We start from the raw sequence: 13,467 nt of genomic DNA on the forward strand, positions 1-13,467 counted from the left end.
TCTCGTTACCGTGAAGCTAAAACCGTAGCCCAAATCACCGAAACCCCTATGGATCGGCGTAGATCTAGGAAAATAGCTTCGGCTTTTTACCTTTTTCGGTGACCGTTCGCTTATCCGACGATGCTTTTGGGGCTTTCAGTATCCTTCCACGCAACAAAGTTTTGGACTTTGTTATTTTTACTTTCGGATTCGAAAGTCTCCGCCTTTTGGGTTTTGTTTTGTGTTGTGTTTGGCATCTGGCTTTGTTATTATTTCGTGGTTTACTGTAACACCCCAACCCATACCCAACTCGAATACGAGTTCGAGGTGTCACTTTGACTTTTCAAACTTTGACTCTTAAAGAAAAACCCCGGGAATTTAAAACTTTGTTTAAAACAAAATACGTTAATTTACATAAAAGAGACCACAAAATACAAACTCGATCAGAGTGCTCATAATTAACGACTTATTACATGCCAACACTCTATACACAACAAAATACATACTTTGTCGATTACTTCTGATATGATCTTCTAGTAATAATACTATCCTTGCTACTTCTATTCTTGCTCTTCTCGTTTCTTGGTACCTACGTATAAATCACTTACATGCTAAGTCATAGACTTAGTGAGGCAATAAATAAACATGTAACAGTAGATTCATGAATATGCATTCTTACCATTTGATCATGATATTTCAATATGCATGTATATATTTCATATGACATATATAACCAAGTCATGCACACATGAAACTTACCTTTTTGCATCACTTTCACTTTAATTTATATTTCAATTGCCCATTTATATTGTTGTTGAGAACAAAGGTATGTAAGTACATTGAGGTTGTGCACTAATACTGTCACCACAGCTCGTATAAATTCCCTCATGGGCACCGAACATTTGTTCAGTATTCTTCCCGAAGGACTGCTATATATGTCCCGTAGGACCACTACGTCCTGAAGGACTACATCCCGAAGGACTACGTCCCGAAGGACTACAATACCCTCGACTCTTGGCATGCCAACTATACCTATAGCTCTCATATCATATACTATGGGCATTTACGATGAATACATTTCTCATCACTTGTTCTTTCTTTTCTGTCACATACCACATGTATGTGTAACCATGTATTTCATATCATATCACATAGCTTATCTCATTTCACATTGGCCATGTCTCATAGCATATATCACATATGCATATAATCATGTATATCATATCATATCATATCATATATCTTATGTTTTATGCTCTTATGTCTATGCATATCATATAACATATATAATAACCTATACTCATTTCATGTATTCATGCACATAAGAATCACAAATCAAATAATATTTTAGGAGTCACTTCTTACCATAGTAACTCCATCACTAGCTCTTCGCAAGCCAATGTTCGTTCAATAATATAAGTATAATTAAAATTGCACTCACCTTAGCCTTATTTGCTTTGATTCGATCATAATCCTTTGATTATTCCGGAACTTGTTTAGACTCAATATCTACATAAATATAACATTTCAAAACAGCTATCAGAACCTAAACCTTAAACTTGATGTCAACAACTTAAACCAAATTAAAGAACCAAATTCCATTTTTCATTTAGGGGGAATCGATACCCCCTGAACATATTGGAATTTTTGTTCAAGAGGGGGGAATCGATACCCATTCATAGGGTATCGGTTCCCTCTACCCATAAATTGTATTTTAAGCCCGAAATCATCAATTCTTCATTCAATTATTCTATTTTAAACCCCTACCATGTCATTAAACCTAACCACCATTACTTAAACCAATTTCTATCAATGAAAACCATCCATAACCTCAAAATCCTATCCCTCATATGTAAATCAAGAATCATACTCAAATTTCAATATGTTCTAAATACAATTCTAACACTTCATATTCCTTAATTAGCATGATGACAAGTCAAATTTAACTTCAAATTCAACTTATCAACTTTTTTTCCATAATTTCATATAAAAACCCGTTTTCTTTAATTTCTTATAACTTCTTCATCTTTTGATTATAAGACAACTTAAGCTTTCCTTAAGCTTAGTTATCATCTAATGATCATAACCCAACCTTAAAATCAACAATTAATCAACAAAATAGAAAACTCACCTTTGTTGTGGCTCTCTCTCTCTCGTATGGAAGAAAAAATGAGAAGAAGATAACTCTGCTTTGTTTCCATCCCTAGCACGTGGTTTCCTTATATAATAAGGAAATAAAAATCTTTCATGTCAAATGACCATTTTACCCTTTGATTCCTTTAATAATTACTAAAACCTTCAGGAATTACTTCCGAATCAATCATTGAACTATTCAAATATCCTAGTTTAATCAACACATTATGAAGTTTTACAATTTAGTCACTAACCCGTATTTTGGGATATTACAAATCTCTCCCCATTAAGAAAATTCGTCCTTGAATTTTCATTGTACAAAGAGATGGGGATATTGAATCTTCATGTCCTCTTCACGTTCCCACGTCGCTTCTTCCACCTTGTGATTTCTCCACAACACTTTGACTAATGGAATAGTCTTGTTCCTTAATTGTTTAACTTCATGGGCTAAAATTTGGACCGGTTCTTCCTTATATGTCAAATCCGATTGCACTTCTATTTCTTCTGGTGATATAATATGGGAGGGATTAGATCGATACTTACAAAGCATTGAAACATGGAAAACATTGTGAATTTTCTCTATATCAGGTGATAAAGCTAATTGATATGCCACTGGTCCCACTCTCTTAACGATTTCATATGGTCCAATAAACCGAGAACTCAATTTTCCTTTATTTCCAAATCTCAATACTTTCTTCTACGGAGACACTTTCAAGAACACTTTATCTCCGATTTGAAACTCAATTTCTTTCCTTTTTAAATCAACATATGATTTATGTCTATCAGATGAAGCTTTCAGATTATTCTGAATTACTTGAACTTTCTCTTCCAATTCATGAATCAACTCAGGACCAATAACTTCTCGATCCTTAAGTTCATACCAATTCAAGGGTGTACGACATCTTCTCCCATATAAAGCTTCATAGGGAGCCATTTTGATGCTTGACTTATAACTATTGTTGTACGCAAATTTAGCAAGTGGCAAATATTTTTCCCACGATCCTTTAAATTCGATAACACAAGCTCTTAACATATCCTCCAGAATTTGAATAGTTCGTTCAGACTGGCCATCTGTCTGAGGATGAAACGTTGTGCTAAAGTTCAGTTGTGTACCTAATGCTCCATGTAAAAACTTCCAAAATCGTGACGTGAATCTAGGATCCCGATCAGAAACTATGGAAATAGGTACACCATGTAACCGTATAATCTCTCTAATATACAACTCAGCATATTTATCCATAGAGAAATCAGCTCGTATCGGAATGAAATAAGATGACTTAGTCAACTTGTCTACAATCACCCATATTGAATCTCTTTTGTTCGGAGTTAAAGGCAACCCCATCATAAAATCCATCGTTACATTCTCCCATTTCCATTGAGGAATTGAAATTGATTGTAACAGTCCCGACGGAACCTGATGCTCAGCCTTAACTTGCTGGCAAGTCAAACACTTAGATACGAATTCTGTAATGTCTTTCTTCATTCCCAGCCACCAATATCGACTCTTGAGGTCCATATACATTTTGTTTCCTCCTGGATGCATCGTTAATGGACTACAATGAGCTTCCATTAATAAATCATTCTTTAATTCATTAACATCAATAATCACTAGCCTCCCTTGATAATATAGGTTCCCATCAGTTTTCATCTCATAATCTGTACACTCTCCATTCTTTATTTACTACAACTTCTTTGAACACTTTTTATCTTTAGCATACAATTCTTTAATTTGATCTAACCATGATGGTTTGATTGTCAATTCTGCACAAATTGCACCATCTCCGCCTAATGATAGTTTAGCATCCATAGCTCGTAAGGCTACAAACGTCTTTCGGCTTAAGGCATCCGCTACCACATTTTCCTTTCCGGGATGGAAATCAATCATAACATCATAATCCTTGAGAAATTCCACCCATCTTCTCTGTCTTAAATTTAACTCTTTCTGAGTCATCAAGTACTTTAAACTTTTGTGATCCGTATACAAGTAGCATTTTTCACCATACAAGTAATAACACCAGACCTTTAAAGAGAACACTATTGCAGCCATCTCCAGATCGTGTGTCGGATAATTCTTCTCATGCGGTTTTAATTATCTCGAAGCATAGGCCACCACCTTGCTTTCTTGCATTAATACACATCCCAAGCCATTATGAGACGCATCACTATACACTACAAAGTCCTTGCCAGACTCATGTTGGACTAACACTGGAGCTTCTGTCAAAATCTTCTTTAACTTTTCAAAACTCTCTTGGCATTCTTGAGTCCACGTAAATTTTACTTCCTTTCTCAACAGCTTAGTTAGGGGTAATGCTATTATTGAAAAGGATTTTAATGAACCTTCGATAATAACCAGCTAACCCCAGAAAACTTCGAACTTCTGACACATTCTTTGGAACTTCCCACTCTAGAATAGATTTAATCTTTTGAGGATCCACTCGAACTCCTTCTATAGAAATTACATGTCCAAGAAATGTCACTTCATTCAACCAGAACTCACATTTAGAGAATTTAGCATAAAGCTTCTTGTCTCGTAAATTCTGTAAGATAATCCTCAAATGAGAACTATGCTCTTCCTCTAACTTTGAATATATTAAAATATCATCAATGAAAACCACCACGAACTGATCCAAATAAGGTTAAAAAATTCTGTTCATTAAATCTATGAAAGTAGCTGGTGCATTCGTAACTCCAAACGGTATTACGATAAACTCATAGTGACCATATCTTGTTCTAAACGCCATCTTTGGAACATCTTTCTCTTGAATCTTTAATTGATGATAACCCGAACGTAGATCAATTTTTGAGAACACTGAAACTCCCTTTAATTGATCAAATAAGTTATCAATTCGAGGAAGTGGATATTTATTCTTGATAGTCACTTTATTGAGCTGCCTGTAGTCGATACAGAGTCGCATTGATCCATCTTTCTTCTTAACAAACAAAACTGGAGCTCCCCAAGGTGATACACTTGGTCTAATAAAACCTTTGTCCAATAATTCCTGTAATTGAATCTTTAATTCTTTCAACTCTTTTGGAGCCATTCTGTATAGTACCATTGCAATGGGCACTGTTCCTGGAATTATCTCAATATAAAATTATACCTCTCTGTCCAGAGGTAAACCTGGCAATTGTGCAGGAAATACATCAGAGAACTCTCTCACGATAGGAATTTATTCAATCTCTTTGTCTTTGGCTCTTACATCCAACACACTAGCAATGAACTCTTGACATCCTTGTAACAGTAACTTCTTTGCCGTTATCACTGAGATTACATTTGCCAATGGATTCCACCCTTCACTAAACACCACGATTTCTACCTCTTCTGGACTTCTCAATGTTACTCTTTTCAGTCTACAGTCGACATTAGCACAATAACGATATAACAAATCCATTCCCAGTATCACTTCAAATTCTTCAAAAGTTAATTCCATCAAATTAGCAGAGAATTTAATTCCCTGAATTCGTATGGGACACCCTCGACTCACCATATTTACCCGAGCACTGTGCCCTAACGGATTTGTCACTATCACCTCATTGTTAGTAGCTTCTAACTGAATGTTCAATTCTCTCACTAACTTACTAGTAATGTATGAATATGTAGACTCCGTATCAATCAATACCATAACATGTTTATCAAACAGTAAAAAGGTACCTGTTATAATCTCCGGATCATCCCGATCTTCATTGGTCCTGAGATTATACACTCGAGCAGTGGAATGTATCTCTTGTTGAGCAGAAGACTCTGACTGACTTCTTCCTCTGCCTCTACCTCTTCCCCTTTAGCCTGTATAAATAGACCTCTCTGGCTGTGCAGATTCATCGACTACCCTAGGAAAATCCCAAACAAAATTCGGTGTCCCCACATCTAAAGCAAGCTCCAGAAATCATTCTACATATCCCAGAATGATTTTTTCCACAATGTGGGCATTATCGGACTTGGCTTTGGTTAGATCTCCCAGCTCCCGATCCCACTGACTGAGTTTGTCTGACTCTCATCGGATTTAATCCTCTAACAGAGGATGCCACTGATTCTGACCGTGCTTGGGGTCAAGAACTAATATCTCTGCCCCTTTTTGATGGTGCAGTACTCGATGATGCACCTGATCTTTTCGATGTCTGAGCTCGAGAATCTCCGAACCTCTCATTCTGAGCTCTTTTTAGAGCTTTAGCACGATTCACCACTTCTTGAAATGAAGATAAATTCAACACAATTAACATCTCTTTCAGTCGAGGATGTAATCCCTCTACAAACCATTCACAAGCATCCTTATCCGTAGGAATTAACTCAGTAGCGAAACGACTTAACTTGTTGAATTCACATTTATACTCATACATTGTACGGTTCCATTACTTCTGATTCATAAACTCTTGCTTCATTTGTCGAATGAATTGATCTCCGATGTATTTATGCTTGAACTCTTCTAAAAACAAGGACCAAGTTACTTGATCATCAGACATTCTCAATGTAATGTTGGTCCACCAAATTCTCGCTTGCCCTCGAAGCAAGGAGACGACTCCATCCAGCTTGTCAGCATCGGAACAATGAAGTCCCTCAAGCATGATTTTCACATCATTAAGCCAAAGGTCCGCAGTAACATGACCTTCATCAGCTTCCCCTTTAAACTCTAGAGCTCCTAAACCCTTCAACTCTTTTGCAATATTCATTTTTGGAGTTGAAGTAACAGGAGGTTGAAAACGCGTCAATACTACGTCTAAAGTTCTAAAGAATACATCTTGATCATTCATAGGAACTCTAGAGGGTGTCTGTTCTTCACTCTGCCTGGCCAGGGCAGGTGAATTACTGCTTTCAGCAGGTATATCTTCTCCTGCTTCATTTCTAGAACTACCTTGTCCGGACATCTATAAAAATACAATCATATAGTTCTATTAACATAACAATATACTTATTATTCCATCATATCAGAAGTTTTCACTATTTTGTTGGCATGTATACCTTATAAAACACTCTAGACTCTGGTTTATGCCGAGAATCGACTAAACCTTAGCTCTGATGCCATTAACTGTAACACCCCAACCCGTACCCGACTCGAATACAAGTTCGAGGTGTCACTTTGACTTTTCAAACTTTGACTCCTAAAGAAAAACCCCGGGAATTTAAAACTTTGTTTAAAATAAAATACGTTAATTTACATAAAAGAGACCACAAAATACAAACTCGATCAGAGTGCTCATAATTAACGACTTATTACATGCCAACACTCTATACACAACAAAATACCTACTTTGTCGATTACTTCTAATCTGATCTTCTAGTAATAATATTATCCTTGCTACTTCTATTATTTCTCTTCTCGTTTCTTGGTACCTACGTGTAAATCACTTACACGCTAAGTCATAGACTTAGTGAAGCAATAAATAAAAATGTAACAGTAGATTCATGAATATGCATTCTTACTATTTGATCATGATATTTCAATATGCATGTATATATTTCATATGACATATATAACCAAGTCATGCACACATGAAACTTACCTTTTTGCATCACTTTTACTTTAATTTATATTTCAATTACCCATGTATATTGTTGTTGAGAACAAAGGTATGTAAGTACATTGAGGTTGTGCACTAATACTGTCACCACAGCTCGTATAAATTCCCTCATGGGCACCGAACATTTGTTCAGTATTCGTCCCGAAGGACTGCTATATATGTCCCGTAGGACCACTACGTCCCGAAGGACTACGTCCTGAAGGACTACAATACCCTCTACTCTTGGCATGCCAACTATACCTATAGCTCTCATATCATATACTATGGGCATTTACGATGAATACATTTCTCATCACTTGTTCTTTCTTTTCTGTCACATACCACATATATGTGTAACCATGTATTTCATATCATATCACATAGCTTATCTCATTTCACATTGGTCATGTCTCATAGCATATAACACATATGCATATAATCATGTGTATCATATCATATATCTTATGTTTTATGCTATTATGTCTATGCATATCATATAACATATATAATATCCTATACCCATTTCATATATTCATGCACATATAAGAATCACAAATCAAATAACATTTTAGGAGTCACTTCTTACCATAGTAACTCCATCACTAGCTCATCGCAAGCCAATGTTCGTTTAATAATATAAGTATAATTAAAATAGCACTCACCTTAGCCTTATTTGCTTTGATTCGATCCTAATCCTTTGATTATTCCGGAACTTTTTTAGACTCAATATCTACATAAATATAACATTTCAAAACAACTATTAGAAGCCTAAACCTTAAACTTGATGTTAACAACTTAAACCAAATTAAAGAACCAAATTCCATTTTTCATTTAGGGGGGAATCGATACCCCCCAGGGGGAATCGATACCCCCTGAACATACTGGAATTTTTCGTTCAAGAGGGGGGAATCGATACCCATTCATAGGGTATTGGTTCCCTCTACCCAAAAATTGTATTTTAAGCCCGAAAATCATCAATTCTTCTATTCTAAACCCCTACCATGTCATTAAACCTAACCACCATTACTTAAACCAATTTATATCCATGAAAACCATCCATAACCTCAAAATCCTATCCCTCATATGTAAATCAAGAATCATACTCAAATTTCAATATGTTCTAAATACAATTCTAACACTTCATATTCCTTAATTAGCATGATGACAAGTCAAATTTAACTTCAAATTCAACTTATCAACTCTTTTCCATAATTTCATATAAAAACCCGTTTTCTTTAATTTCTTATAACTTCTTCATCTTTTGATTATAAGACAACTTAAGCTTTCCTTAAGCTTAGTTATCATCAAATGATCATAACCCAACCTTAAAATCAACAATTAATCAACAAAATAGAAAACTCACCTTTGTTGTGTGTGTGTGTCTCTCTCTCTCGTATGGAAGAAGAGATGAGAAGAAGATAACTTTTCTTTGTTTCCATCCCTAGCACATGGTTTCCTTATATAATAAGGAAATAAAAATCTTTCCTGTCAAATGACCATTTTACCCTTTGATTCCTTTAATAATTACTAAAACCTTCATGAATTACTTCCGAATAAATCATTGAACTATTCAAATATCCTACTTTAATCAACACATTCTGAAGTTTTACAATTTAGTCACTAACCCGTATTTTGGGATATTACATTTACTGTCTTGTGATGATAGTTCTTTGGTTTATCGTTGGCCGTTTGTTCTAGTAGTGTGGTGTATCTCTGTTGGTGTTGATTCTGTTGTGATCTCTGTGTTCCCTTTGGTGTCACCATGGTGGGGTATTTATACCCACCCCATCGGTGCCTGCTCCGATGACAACGGGGTTGTTCCCGTGTATTTTGTGCTAACGTTGTTCACGTAGCCGGGAATCCCGGGATGGTGCAATCCCGGTTTTCCCGGCCGACCGGTGCACCGTTTGACCGTTTGGCCCCCCTGTACGGCGTTATTGATATGTTAGGGTTCCTAAACCCTAAACTCCCTTGGTTAGTTCAGGCTCATTCCTTTGGATCAATATGTGGACTGTTATTGGACCTGAAAAAACAAAAAAGAAAAATAAGTGATAAATAAATAAATAAATAATAATAATAATAAATAAAATAAATAATTAGATATAAAAAACGTTCTAAAACTATACAATATATATTTTAAAAACTAATTTTCAAAACTATATAATATATATTTTTTTAAAACTAATTTTAAAACTATGTAATATATAATTTTGAAAATCGTTTTCTAAAAATTATATATTATATTACTATATATATATATATATATATATATATATATATATATATATATATATAATAAAAAATAAAATAAATCCGAGCGAAAATGAATTTCTATGACAATGATCCAAAACGGAACGAGACAAGTGAGAAATATCATGACTCAACAACATATTACTCCAAGTATCATTAGCAACACCTCGATCAAGCCGCTCTCGAATATTGGTAAACTCAAACCGACCCCTCTCCCACGTGAACCAAAGATCACGGTAACCCAAATCCACAGGGTTACAATCATTAAGGGCAATTATGTCTATCTATAATTGAATTGCATCATCAATTCATATATTTTTGGGTAAACTAAGCGTTTAGTACCTAAACAATCAATTTTGATCTGTTTTAATACCTAAAGTTTTAATACCTAAAGTTTTAACTTTTTTCAAAACCATACCTAAAGTTTTGTTTTGTTTCATTTTAGTATCACGTTTAAAATTTAACGTTAAGTTTTGAAAAAATTAAAAATTTAGGCACTAAAACGGACCAAAACCTATAGTTTAGATACTAAGCGATATAAGTTTTTAACAGCAAGGTACTAAACTGAAACAAAAACTAAATATTAGGCTTGACTTTAAAAAAATTGAAAGTTTAAATACTAAAATAGACAAAAACTGATAGTTTGAATACTAAATGCATAGTTTATCCTATATTTTTTTGGGTATAATAAATTATATATGCATTTATTAAGAAGATGTGATTTTCTAACAACCTTTTACTCATAACATTCAAATAATTATTATGGAAAGGATGCTTTCATAGAAAATAAAAATACATATACACTTTTAGATGCCTTGATTGGTGGGTCCTAAAAGGGTTACTATTAGGGAGGAGCCGATGTGGGATCCCATTCCCATTTAATGTACCTCTCTTTGTTATAATTCGATATCACTAGGATGGCAAATGGGTACAATTTCATGGATTTCACACCGCACCCGCTCCAATTGGGGACGGGGATGGGTATAATTTTAGTAGGTAGGGGGCGGGTGTGGATTTAGAAAGTGGTACCCGTCGCGGGTAGTGGGCGGGTAATGGGTTTGAGACCTTAGCCGCCCCGCATCCGCCCGCCCAGCTAAATATCCATTAAAATTTGGACCATTATGAATTTAGGTGTAATTTTAGAGACTAATTTATAAATCCTAATATTGTATAAGATATAACTTGTAATTTAACCAAATATTAGGGATAAGTTTATGCTTAAATTTTTTTCTTGCAAACCTCTCGTTACAGCGTCGATCTTTCAAACCTCTAGTCTCCACTCTCTAGCTTATTCAGGTACGTTTCTTCCCTTTTTACTTGAAATTTAATTTTCGTAAGAGTCATTTCCGTAGTCATTTCGTTTTAAGCTCCTCTGTATTTCGTTTTAAGAGTTTAATTTTTATTTGCTCGTACTGATTTTTAATTATTTTTTAGATTCATCTCAATGTTTGTTTTAAGCTTAATTTCTTAATGTTCTGCAAATCAGTATCTTGTCACTGAGCACCCACGTTTTAGGCCAACAGAGTCAGATCATTGCTTCTCAAACCTCCATTTTTAACGCCATTGAATAGAACTAAGTGTTAAGAGATTCAATGTCTCCCTTGTGCTATATTATTTTCCCCTATTCTTGTCCCCAAAATTAAATTTATATTTTTTTTATCTTTTACTAACTGTAGAGTTGTCATTAGAATAATGACATAAAAAATTTATATAGAGTCAAGTAAGCATCTTTTCTGTTTTTTGGGATGTGTCAAGTAAGCTTCTTTTGTTCGATATAGTAATATCATTTGTTTTTTTGCTTCTAATCTCTACCGAGAATCTTGTTTTAGGCACCTCCTAAACTATATCTTGAAATGAAACACCAAATTTACTGCTTTTCTTACTGTTAACATATAAATAGATGAGTAAATGAATGTTCTACCCACATCTTTCACATTTATTTATGATAAGTAAATGCATTGAAGAGAAATCTTTGTAATGATATGGTTATCTTCTTGTTTATGGTTAAAAGGCTGCATTTTTTTTGCTCATTTAAAAAGGGCCTATGTTGTATTCTCCTTTCTGGAGAGCTGCTATTTTAGAAGGTCTTAAGTAATCTTAGTTTGCTTCGACAAAACTTAAATGTTCTCAGCTTTTATTTTGGTTAAATTTGATGATATTTTCTCATGATTTTGATGGAATAATTTAGCTCAAAGAAAGCAGATGATAGGGAAATATAAATATATAATGTCATTGAATCATATGTGTGTAATTCAATTGCCCTTTCCTGTTTTACTAAAAAACATAGTTTTCTTTCTTTTCTAATCCAATATAAATTTTCTTGTTGGATAACATAGTTATAATTTCTAAAGAAAACCGAAGATACGAGAAGTTTATTGCCTAACATATTTATTCAAGCGAAACATGGTCTGCAAGCCCCATACTGAGTTGTCACCGATCGTTGGCCTGAGCTTGAAGTACGAAACAGTACACACATATATAATGCATCCCCTATTCCCATATTTGGTTGAAATCATCATGCATTTATTGAAGAATCAATGTTGTTGGGTAGTGGGTGTGGGGATGGATTTGAGAATGTACCCTCGTGGGCGGATGTGGATTTGAAAATTTTTACCCATTATGGATGGTGGGCGGGTGGTAGATTGAAAAATATTTGGTGGGTATGGGATGGGGAGGGGGTATCCACACCCGACCCGCCCGTTTGCCATCCCTAGATATCATATCTCTCAAAATCCCTCCCATTTTCATCTTTCGAAGTTTACTTGTATAATTCTATACATTATATAATTATATAATACAGGAACGAAGTTTTAAAAAAATCAAATAAATAAAAGTCTTTTAAAATGTCAAAATGAGTTGTTGTTATTATTATTATTATATTAATTTAAATTAATTAAACAATAAATTTATTATTTAGGATCAAAATATAATTTTATTATTATACTAATTTACTTTTTTAAGAAAATAAAAAAAATATTTAAAGAAATCAAAACCCTTGCATTTCTCCTTTGATGTTCTCCCTAATACGATGTAGATAAGATATAAGACAAAAAAAATAATGTCTATAAATAAACTTTATTAGCATATCAAAATTTATATATAGTATTTTAAATATAATCCTAACCTTAAAAAAGTATAAATAAAACCATCAGACACTAAAACTAATTGGTACGCAATAGTTCTTTTTTTAATTAAAATCTTGTTTGAATTCTTATAATATAATAATAATAATAATAATAATAAATATTTGATAAATTTTATTATTATCTTATATAATTTAGCGAAATTAATACATGATTAAAGGAATGAGTGAACAGGCTCGTATATCATAAAAAACGAGATTAATATTAAGTTTATAGTATGAAGTATAATTTATAATATTTGTTCCTTAATATTCATACACTACATCAATTTAGTAAATATTTTAATTCAATTAAATAAATTCATCTCTAATCTGGAGGTACCACGTGTCATTATATGATTGGAGGGTGAATTTAATTAATTTTAATATTTTAATTAAATAAAAATTTCTACCAATTAGATTGTGACACGTGTCACAACATGTGTAAAGTTAAAACATTTGAGAAATATAAAAGGCTACGAAGATTCAAA

This window comes from Hibiscus syriacus, unplaced genomic scaffold (assembly GCF_006381635.1).
Source record: "Hibiscus syriacus cultivar Baekdansim isolate YM2019G1 unplaced genomic scaffold, ASM638163v2 tig00111309_pilon, whole genome shotgun sequence".
Lineage (NCBI taxonomy): Eukaryota > Viridiplantae > Streptophyta > Magnoliopsida > Malvales > Malvaceae > Hibiscus > Hibiscus syriacus.